The sequence below is a fragment of the Panthera onca genome, chromosome E3, assembly GCF_046562875.1.
Source record: "Panthera onca isolate mPanOnc1 chromosome E3, mPanOnc1 haplotype 2, whole genome shotgun sequence".
Classification (NCBI taxonomy): Eukaryota; Metazoa; Chordata; class Mammalia; order Carnivora; family Felidae; genus Panthera; species Panthera onca.
In genome coordinates this window covers 18719693-18736437 of record NC_138354.1, presented here as the reverse complement: position 1 = coordinate 18736437, position 16745 = coordinate 18719693, and positions in this window count along the sequence as shown.

Sequence of the window (16745 nt, the reverse complement as noted above, 5' to 3'; positions counted from 1 at the left end):
CGAAGTTGGACATTTAACTGACTGAGCCCCCCCAGGCGCCCCGTCATTGGTTATAATTTCTACAACTGCTTGCAGTCTAATTATGCGGTTTAGCATGTAAATGGGAGTGCGGTAGCCCCCGGACCCATCCTCTGCCCCGGTGGCAGGGCCATAATATTGGATTATATGCTCAGGAGGCCACTCATCATCTTTCCATTTGCCAATTTGCAAGGTACTTCGCTTTCTTCGAGCCTATCTCCGTACATGTGAACTCTCAGATGTTCTCCTCCTGCAATGGAAGTAGGAAGAAAGATGGATGGATAGTCCCCAGCACACATGACCCTGACCAGCCTGAAGGAAGTACCATAGAGGCTCTTTTCCCACATACCCCATATAGCCCACCTGGGGCCTGCCATTCGATGGCTGCATCAATGTTGTCCCAAGCCTCTCGGAGATGAGACAAGTTAAACAAGGGGTGAGGGTCTGGCTCAATGTGACCGGGGGACCCCACCGTTGGGTTTCCCAGGTGGTTGAATTATAAAACCTTTGGCCTAGGCATGTTAAGCTTCCAACAGGGATGGTGAACTTTTTCCCCCATCAGGCAAGACAGTTCTTCCCAATGATTGAGGTTTTGAGGAGCCAAACCCCGGTAGTGGAACTGGGGTATTTTGTTCCATTATAAGGCTTGGGGGGATCTAATTCCCTGGCCTCCCATGGCCATTGATCCCCAGGTTGGTTCCCCCACATACATGGCATGAAGAGATCTTTAGGGTCTGGGCTATAGTCTCTACCAGGACTAGAAACAAGTTCCTTGCTGGGACTGAAATTGGAGGGGGACTACTTATTTCTTCAGAGAAGGAGTGGAAGGCTTGACGGGACGTGGTTGGATGGGTGGTAGTGACCCTCTTGAAATACAGCACAGTCCCTGGTTGTCTGCCACACCCATAGACTCAGACGCCAATTCGGGCGCCCCATTGCCACATATGGTCTCCTGGGTTAATGATGGTGAAATTAACAGGGTTACAGGCTTTTGATTGACAACCTGATGTAGCAGCTCCCTCCTGAAGGAGCGCTGTTGTGCCTTTTTTTTCCCCCCAAGTAGCCCATGAAACACAGCTCCAACTGGGGCATAAAAACTCAGGTGTACAGGCACATACACCGTTTTCCTCACACGTGCATTTGTCACTGAGTCGGTATTTTCGCTCCCAATCCAAGCCTCCACATGGTATATCAAGAGTCCTCGGGCCCTCCATGACAAGTGCCCGCTTTTCTCATACAACAGATGCCTCCGGGCCAATACCTATAACTGCACATTCATCAAACAATATTGACACCAGACGCTTGGGGTTAGTGATCTGTGTCCAGCTGATCAAGACCCCCCCACTTCCTGGTAAGATCGGACTTCTAAGCAGTCTTCATCTGGGGAGCATTGGGGTATTGACACAAAGCAAGTGTATTGACTCCCCCATTGGCAGATGGAATAGGGGGTCTTATTGTGTATGCAGGGCGCCAGGGTCTTTGCCTGGCATGAGAACTGGGTATGGTATGGTATGGTAAGGTCCAGGTGACTCCCTGGCCTGACCTGGTTATGCGAATACATGGGTCACACGATGAGAGATCTAGATTCACAAACAGGGTCCAGATTGAAAGCAACAAATGCCAACAAAGCATCCTGCCCACAAGAGGAAAGTGAGTGCTGACAGCAACCTCTTGCCACATTTTCAGCCGGCTGGGGCAACCTTCGCCAATCCGATAGCAAGAAGTAGGGCAAAAATTACAATAACAGTGAGAGACAAGGGGTGGCAGTGCATCACGGTAAGAAGACAGACATAGAAAACAAGGACAGTCTATTTATTTCACCGGACCGGCGATTCCTCAAGCTTCTGCTGTGTGTAGATTGGTCAGCTTCCGGAGTGACTAAAGCAGGGCAGCGGTCCCCCGCTGGAATCCCCGGCGTTGCAGATTGCTTCTTCCGGGTGGTCAGCTTGCACGGCGTGGATGGATCAGTCCCGGGAGTCCGGCTTCACTCTGCCGTGGTGAATCCGGGGACCCACCTTGGCTACTTTTACTGCAGTAGGGGTGGACACAATGACAGTGAACGGGCCCCTCCAAAGGGGTTTGAGTGGCTGGACTTTCCACTCCTTTACCCATACAGCATCTCCTGGCTCAAAGGAGTGACGATCTGTGGTCAGACTCACAGGCCATCGCTCTCTAACCCATCGGTGTAGGGTGCTTAGAGTAGAGCCCAGCGCCCGCACCTGCCGCCTCAGGGTTAGCCTGCCCATTTCCTTTAAATCCCCGCTATGCCCTTGATAATTGAGGGAGGGTGCCCATAAAGGATTTCATAAGGGGGAAAGCCCTGTTTGCTTCGTGGGGCTGCGCCTGATTCTTAACGAGGCTATTGGCAACACCTGGTCCCAGTGCAGGTGGGTTTCTTGGCACAGCGTACTTAATTGTAGCTTCAGGGTTGGGTTCATTCGTTCCACCTTCCCGGAGCTCTGGGGTCTGTATGCCGTGTGTAACTTCCGGGAGATCTTAAGTCCTTTGCCACCAGCTGCACCACCTCAGCCACGAGTGCTGGCCCGTTATCTGAACCCATAGCGACAGGGATCCCAAATCGTGGGATAATTTCCTTTAGAAGAAGTCGGGCCACCCCGTGCTCCTTTCCTGTTCAAGTAGGGAAAGCTTCCTCCCAACCTGAGAAAGTGCATACAAAGACCAACGGGTATTTACAACCCGGATCCCGGGGGAGCTCAGTGAAGTCCACCGTCACATTTTCAAATGGGGCTGCCCCGACACTCTGCACCCCAGGAGCGGCCTGGGGTCCCTGATGTGGGTTATTCCGGGCGCGGGTTTCACACTGCTCACAAAGCGCCCGGGCTATGCTGGAGAGTGGAGGGAGGTAGAAATACCGGCTTAAGGCTGTTTCAAAGGCTGTCCTGCCAATGTGAGTTTCCTGATGGAACTGTTTAACAAAGGCTGGCGCCAGGGTCTCAGGAATTGCTACTCCGCTGTCTTCAAATTTTCACCATCCGCCTGGGGGGGGGGGGGGGGGGAGTAGTTTCCATTTTCAGTCTTAAACCAAGTACTTTCATGATGTGAGTAATTAGGGTCCCATTCTGCCAGCGGGTTGGGGAACAGTGCAGTGGTTAAAGCTGCTGATTTTGCTTTGCCTCTCAGTCTGCCTTACGGCTTCCCCATGCAGCCGTGGTGTCTCCCCTTTGGTGTCCCTGGCGATGCATGACTGCCACACTTTTAGGGGCCCACAGAGAGTCTAAGAGTTCAAGGACTTCCTTACCATATTTTATGTCCTTTTCTCCCGAGTTTGTCAGACCCTTCTCCTTGTATAAGGCCCCAGGTACGTGGAGGGTGGTGAAGGCATATTTAGAGTCTGTGTATATATTAACACGTATCCCTGCTGCCAGTTGGAGGGCTCGGGTTAGACCAATGAGCTCTGCCTTTTGTGCCGAAGTCCCCTTCGGCAGGGGCTCCGCTTCAATGACAGAGTTCAGGGTCACCACGGAATAACCTGCAAGACGCTCTCCCCTCTTTACAAAACTGCTACCATCAGTGAAATATTCAGTGTTGGGGTCTTTGAGGGGCTGATCCCTCAAGTCTGGTCGGCTGGAGAACACCTCATCCATGACTTCAATACACTCATGGTCTGGCTGGCCTGGCCCAGCAGGAAATAGGGTTGCAGAGTTCAGGGCCCGCAGTACTTCCGGGTTCTCACATCACATTCCCTGATATCTGACCATCCTGGCGTTGGTTAGCCAGTATTGTCCCTTGTACTCCATTAACGTCAATACTGAATGTGGCAACCGGACTGTCAATTCCACACTAAGAGGGCTGTGGCTGCCAGCGCCCATAGTCAGGGGGACCAACCTTGGGCCACAGAGTCAAGTTGCTTGGAGAGATATGCCACCGGGTGATGCCATGATCCCAACATCTGAGTTAGGACTCCCACTGCAATACCACTGCGCTCGTGGACATATGGAAAGAAAGGCTTGGTCGTGTCTGGGAGCCCTAACCCAGGCGCATTAGTAACGGCTCGCTTTATTTCCTCGAAGGCCTTTTGCTGTACTGATTCCCACCTCAGGGGTTCTCTCTCTCCCTGCTTTGTAGTCTTATAGAGGGGTTTTGCCAGGACTGAAAAGTTAGGTATCCAGATTCTACAGAAACCTGCAGCCCCGAGAAACTCTCGAACCTGGCGTCGGGTTGTCGGGCCGGGATTGAACAAAAGGCCTGCTTCTTCTCTGGGCTGAGTTGGCGCTGCCCGTGGGACAGGTGGAAGCCGAGATACTTAACCTTTTCCTGACAGAACTGGGCCTTTCTCCTGGAGAACTTGTAACCGGTTTTCCATGGGAGGGTAAGGAGCTGCTGAGTCCCTTCCATGCAGCCCTTCCGGGACCTCCCAGCCGGCACCAAAGTATCCACGTACTGAAGCAGGACACAGCCGTACTGATCCCCTGGGAAGGCTTTTAAGTCAGAGGCTAATGCAGTGCCAAAAATGGCTGGGGAGTTTTTGAACCCCTGAGGCAACCTGATCCAAGTTAATTGGCCCTTGTCACCATTTTCAGGATCCTCCCAGTGGAAGGCAAAGATCAATTAGCTCTGAGGGCCAGACAGATGCAGAAAAAGGCATCCTGAAGGTCCCAACAGGTGAAGCAGGTGTCTTCAGCAGGAATGAGCCCCCAAAGTGTATAGGGGCTTGGGACCACCGGGTGTATGGTGACAGTTACCTGGTTTACTGCTCACAGATCCTGAACCGGCCGGTAGTTGTCTATGTCAGGCTTATGGACAGGCAAGAGGGGCATGTTCCAAGGCCACTGGCACGGCTGGAGGATCCCATACTTTAAAAGTCTCTCCAGGTGGGGAGCCTGGGTGGCTCAGTCGGTTAAACGTCCGGCTTCGGCTCAGGTCATGATCTCGCGGTCCGTGAGTTCGAGCCCCGCGTCGGGCTCTGTGCCGACAGCTCAGAGCCTGGAGCCTGTTTCGGATTCTGTGTCTCCCTCTCTCTCTGCCCCTCCCCCGTTCATGTTCTGTCTCTCTCTGTCTCAAAAATAAATAAACTTAAAAAAAATTTTTTTTTAATAAAAATTAAAAAAAATAATAATAAAAGTCTCTCCAAGTGTTTTTGGATCCTGACCTGTGCCTTGCGAGGGATGAAGTATCGTCTCTGGCAGGTGGGCTACGCCCGGACTTTAATTCCACAACCACTGGAGATATGTTTTGGACTGACTCCTGGTGGGTTGTCTTCAGCCCACGATCCTGGGACCTTAAAGGGAAGCTCGGGCACCGGTTGTGGTTTTGCCTTGAGACTACAGAGACGCCACTCCTTCCCTTGGGGAATCGTGAGAGTCAAAATCTTTACATCTGGTTTCAGTAGGGTCAGAGCAGTCTGTCCCCGAGAGCTGAAAGCTAACTGGGCCTGCAGCTTTTCCCAATAGGTCACGGCCCATTAGAGCCACGGGGCAGTCGGGGAGGTACAGGAATTCATGATGACTTCATGGCCACGTAAATTGCATTGCCGAGGCAACAGGAAGGGACGGCATGTCGGACTGCCTGTGGCCCCCACGATGGTGGCTCTCTGTGAGAGGGGGCCCATGGGTCGGGTCACTACTGAGTGTTCTGCTCCAGTATCTACCATAAAGTCAATGGGTCGGCCCCCCACATTCATTCGGACCATGGGCTCCTGGGGGCCTAACCAAATAGAGCCCGGTCTGTCCTAGTCCTCCTCGTAGTCCTCTATGGCGGCTATCCTCACAAAATCATCTTCGGGGGCCCCATGAGGCCATGATGCTGGTTGGTACCAGCCCTAGACCACAGGGGCTTTTTTTTTTTTCTGCCTGGGGACTTGCTGAGAATTACCAGGTCGCTGGGGGCACTCGCTGCTCCAGTGGCCCTCCTGACAGCAGGAAGCACACTGATTCCACCCTGATTTTGGTCCGGGGCAAGAGCCTCCTCCCTGCTGCTCCCCTTTCTGGCCTTGGCCTACTTCCCTGTGGGGAACTCTTCCGGGGGTGTTTCAAGTGCTCCACCAAGGGGCAGCTAACAAGTCTGCCTGTTTTTGCATCCTTCCGCGTTCTTCCTTCCGTGCTGCCTGGTCACGGTTAACAAACAACTGGGTTGCTACTTCTAGCAACTGACAGATATTCATGCCAGTGAAGCCTTCTGGTTTTCGCAGCTTGCCCTGAATGTCCCCCTGGGCCTGAGCTACGAAAGCCGCATTAATCATCTGCTGGTTGGCAGGTGCTTCTGGATCGAAGGGAGTGTAGAGACGAAACGCCTCACATAGTCTCTCATAAAACTGGCTCGGGCTTTCCTCGGGTCCCTGGAGCACTTCTGATGTTTTACTCATATTTATGGCCTTCCCCCACCCACCCCCGCCCCACCTTCTTTTTGCCATTTAGAAGGGCTTCTTGATATCATTCAGTCCTTGCAAACCCTCTACCTATACTTGAGTCATTTGGCTCCCTGGGTCCCTCCCCAGGGAAGTGAGCCCGAGCGTAGGCCTGGTGGTCTAGTGTCCCAGCCGGGGCATTCTCCTCTAACCATTTTAGGGCTGCCTGAGTAATTCGGCAACCGTCCTCAGTGTTGAAGAGGGTCAGAAGAAGTTGGCGGCAGTCCGTTCAGGTAGGTTTGTGGGTTTGAATTATGGGACTGCATTAGGTCCATCATGGCCTGGGGCTTTGTATAAGAGGGGGTATGGTGCTTCCATTTTAGGAGATCCATAGTGATACAGGGTGGGTACATAAAAACACGTTGGCCTCCTTGGATCTGGCCTTCCTGATCATAATAGATGGGTCCCCTGGTTTCCCTCAGTGGCATCTGTAGGGCTCTCCGGTGTGGCTGCAGGGAGGGGCTGCCTCCACCAGTCTGATTCTCTAGTCATCGTTCAGGAGTCATATACAGGGTTAAGACTGGTGGTCCAGGGGAAGTCGGTCACATTCAGGGGGGCTGGTTGGTGCTGGGGGTGGTGAGGCCTTGGGGCTGGGGGCAGACTCTGATGAGGTTTCTGCAGTTAGGGCTGCTGGGGGCACAGGTGGCAGTAAGGGGTGCAGTGGGACATATGGTGTTTCTTCAGGTTCTCCCAACAGTATGGGCTTTTTAATCTCTGGCCAGCATTTGGAGGAAGCCATGATGTGAACCATCATAACTTTACAGCTCTCTCATAGAGACTTTTTAGCCAAGGCAGCCGGGATAGGACCAGGTCTTGCCAACAGTCAATGTAAGGAAATTGGTCAGGGTGGCCTGGATCCCCCGGGGGATGACCCTGAACACTCGCCAACTAGTTCCTTATCAAGTGAACCCTGGGAGGGCCAGCCCACCCCAAATGATGGCCAATCAATCTCACAGAATGCCTGGAGCTTTTCATGAGTTAATTTCACACCATAATTTCCTGAATATCCCTTTTTGCAGTTTCTCAACATAAACTCTAGGAGAGGCGCTTTACTCTGCTTTCCACCCATTTCCTGCCCCTAACAGATGACTTTCACACACACAAGGGGGGGAAAAAAAGGAAGGAGGGGGACTAGTTTGGAGAGGATGCACACTCACTTTGTCGGTTTCCCGCCCACTCTCCTCTCGAAGATATTTCAGGCACCTCTTAGCATTGGCGGGTTCAGTTTCAATCCCCGACCAGGATCAGACTCCCGAGGAAGTCTGACACCGCCTTAAGCCTCACCACAGAACCTCGGACCAGGACTCAACACCCGCTTCGGCCCTTGGTCAGGTCGGAACCTTCCCGTTGTAGTCTCATTCACACACATCCACACAAAGACTCCAACCCACTGCCATACATTCAGCACCTTTGAGTTACAGCTGCATTCCTCGACCCTTGTGGAGAGTTACTAGGGCAACTCTGGGAGGTGATCAGGCTCCCCTCTGCCTCTTAGGGGCAGGTCTGCCAAAACGAACCCGGGTTCTTACCAGTCTGATGGGCGGCACTCGTTGAGCTGGTTCCTGGGCCTCACAGGTTTTGTTAGCCTACACGGGGTCCTCGCCCCGGCGCCCCGGCACCCCGGGATAGGCTAATCTCCTACGGGTGAAGGGGTCCGCTGGCACCAGGCGAGGTGGCTTCTCCTGGCGCTCTGAGGCTGTGTACCCAGTGGCAAAAGAGGTAGAAACGCACCATCTCCAAATCCTGATGTGAGCCCCCAAGCAATGTAGCAAGATTCTCGCACAGAGACACCGAGGCTTTTTAATTTCCAGGAAGCAACTTTATTCATGCCGGCACCGCTCAGTTGGGTTCATACCCAAAGAACTGAGCACCGCATGTCACATGGCATAGTTTTTTTTTTATACATTTTCTATTTCTTTGTCTCCCATATATGATAACACACACAAACACGTAGTCTGATTAAGTAGCCTGTTTACAAGGTCATGAGGGATGTTGTCACATAGGCACATAGCCAGGTTACCTTGAAGTTTTCTCTCTCTTTTTCTCGCTCCTTAGGGAGGGGACCCGACCACAGGTTTAAACGTCCAACTCTTGATTTCAACTCAGGTCATCACCTTGTGGTTCCACGGATTGGAGCCTCACATCGGGTTCCGTGCTCACCGTTCGAAACCGGCTTGGGATTCTCTCTCTCTCTTCCTCTCTTTCTGCCTCTCTCTCTCTCTCTCTCAAAATAAATAAATAAGCTTAATTTTTTTTAAAGCGTCTAATTCTTGATCTTGGCTCAGGTCATGATCCTGCGTTTCATGAGATGGAGCCCCAAGTCGGGCTCTGCACTGACACCATGAAGCCTGCTTAGGATTCTCTCTCTCCCTCTCTCTGCCCCTCCCCAGCTCGTGCTCTCTCTCTCTCTCTCTCAAAAAAAAAAAAAAAAAAAAAAAACAAACAAACCAAACCAAACCAAACCAAACCAAACAAAAGGTTAAAATGGCAATAAACTCCAGACTCAAAATGCACAACTAGAGGAGCACCTGACTGGCTCAGTCAGTGGAGAGTGTGACTCTTGGTCTCAGGGCTGTAAATTGAAGCCCCATGTTGGGTGCAGAGATTACTTAAAAATAAAATCTTAAAAATCACTACAGGGGCTCAACAACAGATTTGACATGACAGATGACAGAATCTATGTCCATGAAGAAAGATCAACAGAAACTATCCAATCTGAAGAACTCAGATTCTTGCTTCAAAAGGCAAGAAAAAAATGAATCTTTACGCAGAGATCTATGGAACAACATCAGGTGCACGAACATAAACATAACAGGGGTCCCAGTAGGAAAGGAAAAGAGAGAAAAGAGCAGAAAGATTTGAAGAAAGAATCACAGAGCTTCCAAGCTGAGTCGCACCAGAGGCCACATACTGGGATGGTAGCACACCCCACTTTCATAGAAAGAGAAGCTCCTGAACTTGGGACCCCAAGCTCCAGGACCCCACCCTATGTACTTCTTCATCTGGCCGTTCATGTTGTCATCTGTATCCCTTATCATATCCTTTATAATAAGGTGGTAAACATAAAATAAGACTGTGGGGTGCTTGGGTGGCTCAGTTGGTTAAGCATCCGACTTCGGCTCAGGTCGTGATCTCGCGGTGGGTGGGTTCGAGCCCCACGTTGGGCTCTGTGCCGACAGCTCGGACAAAGCCTGGAGCCTGCTTCAGAATCTGTGTCTTCCTCTCTCTCTGCCCCTCCCCTGCTCACACTCTGTCTCCCTCTCAAAAATAAATAAACATTAAAAAAATTTTTTTAATAAAGACTCAAGGCAACGAAGTGACTTGTCTGGGTTTACACAACTAATAACTGGCAGAGCTGGAATTCAAACCTGGGACACTGACTACGACACCAAAATTTTAAACATTTTGTCACAGAGTATGTCACCACAGGAACTCATAGAGTACTGCATCAGGGAAAAGGAGGGAAAAAAAGGGAAACAATGGCCCAGAACTTCCAAATTTGTTGAAAAATTAATCTACACATCCAAGAAGCTCAGTGAATACGAGGTAGGATCAATGGAAAGGGATTCACAGTTAGACCCATCATAGCCAACCATTGAAAGACAGAAAGGGGGCGCCTGGTGGCTCAGGTCATGATCTCACAGTCCGGTCCGTGAGTTCGAGCCCTACGGCGGGCTCTGTGCTGTCAGTTCAGAGCCTGGAGCCCGCTTCTGATTCTGTCTCCCTCTTTCTCTGCCCCTCCCCCCATTCACACTCTGTCTCTCTCTCTATCAAAAAAATGAATAAATGTTTAAAAAAATTCTTTTTAAAGAAAGACAAAGAGAAAATAATAAAAGCAGCAATGAAAAAAGACTCATCATGTGCAGAGAGCATCAACACTGATCTACACAAACTTTTCATCCGAAACAATGGAGGCCAGAAGTCAGTGAGTAGAATGACATATTCAAAGTGCAACAGACCAAAAATGAAATTAAGGAAGTAATTCCACGAACAACTTTGTGCCAGCAAATTCAATCACATGGATGAAATGGAAAAATTCCTTAAAACTAACAAACTGTCAAAGCACACTCAAGAAGAAACGGAAAACTTAAATAGCCTCACATATAATTAACGAAATTGAATTTGTAGTTAAATCTTCCCATAACATTAATTGGAGCTCTGTGCCTAAAATAAAAACATTCTCTTTGGAACCAGCACAGACTTCTAGGTACTGAGAGACAAGATTTTTCTCTTTCAATCCTAGAAATACTTTCTCATCATACAACTTTTTTTCTTTTAGATTTTATTTATTTATTTTTAACTAAACTCTACATCCGACATGGGGTTTGAACTCATGACCCTGAGATCAAGAGTTGCACGCTCCACCCACTGAACCAGCCAGGCATCCCCATACAATGGTTTTGTTGTTATTTTTCAGGAGCCAGCTTTCAAAATATTTGGAAGCCGAAAGGATTCACTCTCAGGTTTCGCATTGTTGCTTTGCTGGTGAACTTGATAAAACCAATTGAATTCCTTCATGGTCCCCATAAACTGTAGATAATACCTGGAAAAATTCAGGGGAAAAAAAATTTCCCACAAAGAAAATTCCAGATACAGATGGCTCCTTTGGTAAATTCCACCAAACATTTAATGAAGAAATAATATCAATTCTACATAGATTTAACATTATTCCCTTCAAATCCCAACCAGGTTTTTTGGGAAATTGACAAGCTGATTCAAAAATTTATTTAGAAATGCCAACGACAGGGGCACCTGGGTGGCTCGGTTGATTAAGCGTCTGACTTCAGCTCAGGTCATGATCTCGCAGTTTGTGATTTCGAGCCCCACATTGGGCTCTGTGCTGACAGCTTGGAGCTTGGAACCTGCTTCAGATTCTGTGTCTCCCTCTCTCTCTGCCCCCTCCCCCCCACTCACACTCTGTCTTTCAAAAATGAATAAAACATTAAAAAAAAAAAAAAGAAAGAAAGAAAAAGAAATGCCAAGGACATAGACTAGCCAAAACAATCTTTAAAGAGAAAAAAGTTAGAGGATGTTCACTACTTGATGTCAAGATTCACCCTAAAGTTACAGTTACCGGGACACCTGGGTGGCTCAGTCGGTTAAGCATCCAACTCTTCATTTCAGCTCAGGTGATGATCCCAGGGTTGTGAGATCGAGCCCTGCAACAGGCTCCGCACTGACAGTGTAGTGCAGAGCCTGTTCGGGATTCTCTCTCTCTCTGCCAGCATGAGCACACGTGCATTCTCTCTCTCTCTCTCAAAATAAATAAATAAACTTTAAAAAAAAGGCAAAAAAAAAAAAGCTACAGTTATCAAGACAGTATGGTACTGAGGGGCACCTGGATGGCTTAGTCAAGGGGATGTGCAACTCTTCATAGCAGGGTCATGAGTTCAAGCCCCTTGATGGGCTGGCTTAAAGATTACTTTTTTTAAAAAATGAGAAAAAAAAAGACAGTATAGTATTAGTATAGAGATAAACATAGAAATCAATGGAACAAAATACGTAATTCAGAAATAGATGAACATATATGTGGACAATTGATGTTCTGGAAAGGGGGCAAGGCAATTTTTCAACAGTGGAAAGGAAAATCTCAACAAACGTGCTCACGTGACTGGCTAGCCATACACAAAAAAAGTGAAGTGTATACAAAAGTTAACACAAAGATATCATAGACCTAAATGTTAGAACTGAAACTATAAGACTTCTAGAAGAATCAGAAAATGTTGGTGACTCTGAGTTTGATGAAGATTTCTTAGATGGGACACAAAAAGGCACAAACTATAAGGGCAAAAAATCCAAAATTGAACTTCATCAAAATTTAAAATTTCCACTCTTCAAAAGATACTGATTAAAAAGAAGTTAAAAACAAGCCACAGACCAAGAGGAATATTTGCAAAAGATATATCTGACAAAAGACTTGTATCTGGGATATGTAACTGCTACAAACTCAATAATAATAAGACAAATAACCCAATTTTATCATAGACAAAAAATAGGAACAGGGGCACCTGGCTGTCTCAATCAGTGGAGCAGGTGACTCTTGATCTCGGGGTTGTAAGTTCGAGCCCCAGGTTGAGTATAGAGATTACTTAAAAATAACATCTTAGGGGCTCCTGGGTGGCTCAGTCGGTTAAGCGGCCGACTTCGGCTCAGGTCATGATCTCACAGTCTGTGAGTTCAAGCCCTGCGTCGGGCTCTGTGCTGCCAGCTCAGAGCCTGGAGCCTGTTTCAGATTCTGTGTCTCCCTCTCTCTGACCCTCCCCTGTTCATGCTCTGTCTCTCCCGGTCTCAAAAATAAATAAAATGTTAAAAAAAAATTTTTTTTTAAATAAAAAAAAAATAACATCTTAAAAAAAAATTAGGAGCAGACATTTCACCAAATATTCTGGCTGGACTTCAGGATCACACACACCTGGGTTCAGAGGCCGGCTTTACCACTTTCAGGCTGTGCGGCATGAGATAGATCACTTCACCTCTGTGAGCCTCGCTTTTCTCATCAGCAAAATGGAGGACATTCGTAACTGAATAGTAGGTAGTCAGAAAGACTACACATAATATTCCTAACTTATTTAAATACTTAAGAAATGCCAGGGGCACCTGGGTGGCTCAGTCGGTTGAGCATCTGACTCTTGATTTCAACCGAGGTTGTGATCTTGTGGCTGACGTTGGCGCGGGGCCTGCTTTGGGATTCTCTCTCTCCCTCTCTGTCTGTGCTTCCCCCCCCCCCAAATAAATAAATAAACATTAGAAATGAAAAGAAAAAGAAAAAGAAAAGAAATGCCAGATGTCCTTTCAAATACAGATAGGTTTAGTACCACGTTTTAAGCCTGGGAAAAGCCAACATTGTATTTAAGCAAGTTGAAGAGTTGAGACAGAGAAATGTGTCCAAAACAGGGTGTGGAGCTGACGCCCCTGGAGCTGTGGGGCAGAGATGCGTAGGGTAGTCAGTGGAGACAAGAAAACGAGGGCAAGAACAATAGCATCAGAACAGGAAAACCAGAGGCTACCCAAGCAAGTCTCAGGCAGCGCCAGCATCTACAGTGGGTTGTACAGGCTTGTCACGTGTGGTGTCTCCACAGATAGGTGGGGTCTTATCTACAGGGCAGGCTGAGCCAGACAAGCTTCCTGGAGAACAGGGAGACTGGTGGGGACAGGGTGAGCAGACCCCACTTGGCCAGAGGGAGATGTGTGCTGGGATGGCCCCCCGGAGGGGGCAAAAGGAGGTCTGGTGGCCGCTTGAACCGACCACAGAACGGCATGCCCTTGAACCCGGGGAATGGCCAGAAAGGACCAAGGGGCAAGCCTGGCCTCCATGTGGAGTTCGGAAGAAACATCATCCACCCTTGGGCCTCGTGCAAAACATCCGCTTCCAAATCCGCCCTTGAAAGAAACTCTCCTTGGGTCTCAGTGTCAGGAAGAGCTGGGCATCTCCAGGGCTTCGACTTGGCCCTGGCTGGGAGCAGAATGGAAGGCAAGCCGCTCAGTCTCAGGCCTCCCCACCGCCTGGGAGCCTGGCATTAGTGGCCCTGCAAAGAGGCATCAAACTAGCCAGGTGGGTCTGGAAGGGGTGACAGATGTGTCAAAGGCATTAAGGGACCCCCAAACTCCGTGGGCTTTGTGGAGCCTGACTCTTTGCCAATTTTAACTCCTTTTTGAAGTCCTCCACCATCCTTGTCTCCCCCAGGACCCCACCAGATGCCCAGGGGAGGGTGTCACAGCCTGAGCCTGGACTCGCCTTCTCCCACTCTTGCTAGTCTTCTGGAAAATGGCCTGCCACAGACAAAAGGCTCTGGTGTCCCAGATACAGGGATGACTTCTGCAGCTTTGACCTTGAGCCGCCCTGTAAATTTGCCCATGGCCTCAGTAAAAATGACCCTACTGATCCTTCAGCCCTGCTCCCTGAGAGACTATTGGGTCTAGACACCTGTACACTGCCCATCCAGGTCACACCTCACCCCTTCTGGGACAGCAAGGTTTGACAAACAGTCCCACCGGGAAAGACTTGGCTCATCCCCTAGTCATTCATCAGCACTGAACTCCTGTCTCAGACCAACTGGTGGAGACAGGCCAGCAAAAACTGCTCTGGGTATGGGGCCAGACATCTGTGCTATTGGGCACAGTGGAAGAAACAATGACCAACCAGGGGGGTGGGGAGTGGATTATTAGGAAGCCTGTAGGAAAAGGAGGCCTAGAGGTGCCTGCGTGGCTCAGTTGGTCAAGTGTCCAACTTCGGCTCAGGTCATGATCTCGTGGTTCACGAGATCGAGCCCCACATCGGGCTCTGTGCTGACAGCTTAGAGCCTGGAGCCTGCTTTGGTTTCTGTGGCTCCCTCTTGCTCTCTGCCCCTCCCCCGCTTGTGTGTGTGTGTGTGTGTGTGTGTGTGTGTGTGTGTGCGCGCGCGCGCGCACGCGCTCTCTCTCTCTCTCTCTCTCAAATTAAGAAAATAAACATTAAAAAAAAAAAAGGAGACCTAGAATTAAGTACAACAGATCTATTAATTGGTCTTTCCCAGATAGAGAAGAGAAAGGCATCACTGGCCAGGCCTGGAGAAATCAAATTGCCCTGTTCTGGGATAAGGCTGGAGCCTGGAATCAGGGAAGAAAATGGAGAAGGAAAGCAGAGGCAGATGTGGAGCTGGAGGGGCTGCATCGAGCCAGGCCCTGGAAGACCTTCTCAGTCACCTTCAAGCTTTTGAACTTTATCTCGAGGGAAATGAAGCCATTATAAGTTTCCAGTAAAAGGTTAGGGACTTCACCTCCATGGTCTCCCTCCCCAAAACCATAACTCAAACCCAATCACGAGAAAAATCCCAGACCAAAAAAAGCACCCAAATTTGAGGAATATTTTACAAAATACCTAACCAATTCTCCTCAAAACTGTCAAAAGTCAGCAAAAACAACTCTGAGGAATTGTCAGACCAGAGGTTAAGGAGACATGATCATTGAACGTGAAGTGGTATCCCAGAAGATATTCTGGAACAGACAAGGGACAGAAGAGAAAAATTAGTAAAACCCAAAGAAAGTGTGAGGTTTAGTTAATGGTAATATACCATACCTTCATATGGTGGAATAGTCAACAATAAAAAAGATTACTATTGCATATTACATGGCTTAATCTCAAAAACTGGCTAAGTAGATACAGAAGACACAAAAGACCACAAATTGTAGGAGTCCGTTTGTACGAAATGGCCAGAATAGGCAACTCTACAGAGACGGGAAGTAGATTAGTGGTTACCAGGGACTGGAGGATGAGGAGGGTGGGGAGTAAGAGGGGCGGTTTCTTCTACGGTTGACAGAAATGTTCTAAAATTGTGGTGATGGCTGCACAGCCCTGTGAATGTTCTAAAAAGAAAAACCTCCTGAACTGTGTACACTTCAAATGGGTGCATTACATCTCAGTAAAGCTCTTGGTAAAAAAATAGTAATTTTATGTACACACCTAACAGTTTTAGGAAAGGCAAAGGAGTGAAGTGCTGATAGGGGCTTGCAGCAGGGCCACAGCCAAAGGGAAGAGAACTCCAGTGATGCTCGTGGAAGGGGAGAGGCATTCAGCTAGGTGGGGTATGTGTTAGTTTCCTATCAGGGCTGTAACAAATAACCACAAACTTTGTGGCTTGAAATAACACAACTTTATTAGGATTCTGGAGGTCAGAAATCCACAATGCTTTTCACTGGGTTCAAATCCTCAGTGGGGCTGTCTTTTTTTTTTTTTTTTTTTGGTAGCAGCTCAGGAAGGACTGCTCTCTTGCCTTCTCCAGCTTCTACAGGCCACTGCATTCCTTGGCATATGGCCTGGTCTTACGTCTTCGAAGCCAGCAGCTGTGTTTGACCCTCCGCTCTTTTACTTTATAGGACCTTTGTGATGATATTGGGCCCACCCACCTCTATAATCCAGGATAGCACGCCCCCCCCTGCCCACGTCAGTCATTAGTTTAATCACATCTGCAAAGTCTCTTTTGCCACGTAGGGTCCCATATTCAGATTTTGTTGAGGACATGGACATCGCCGGGGACCATTATTCTGCCTACACAGCCTGACATCAGGAAGGTGATCACAGGAGGACAGTGTGAGGGGTAGATGGGGGTGACATCTGGATGTGTGGAGCCCGAGGTGCCAGTGGTACATCCAAGGGAACCGCCCCCTTGGCTTTCATCTATTCGCCCAACAGTAAATCCCTCCCATGAGTCAGTCAGTCATTGGGGTTATAAAGGTGACCAGCTGTATTGCTTTTCACTTCTGAAATCCAGATGCACCGTTTAATCAAGGACATCTTACAAATGCAATTGGCAGGGTTTTCTTAATGACACATAAACACTTCTCACAACTGAAGGCATTTTGGAATCAGTGACCACTAAGTCTGGGC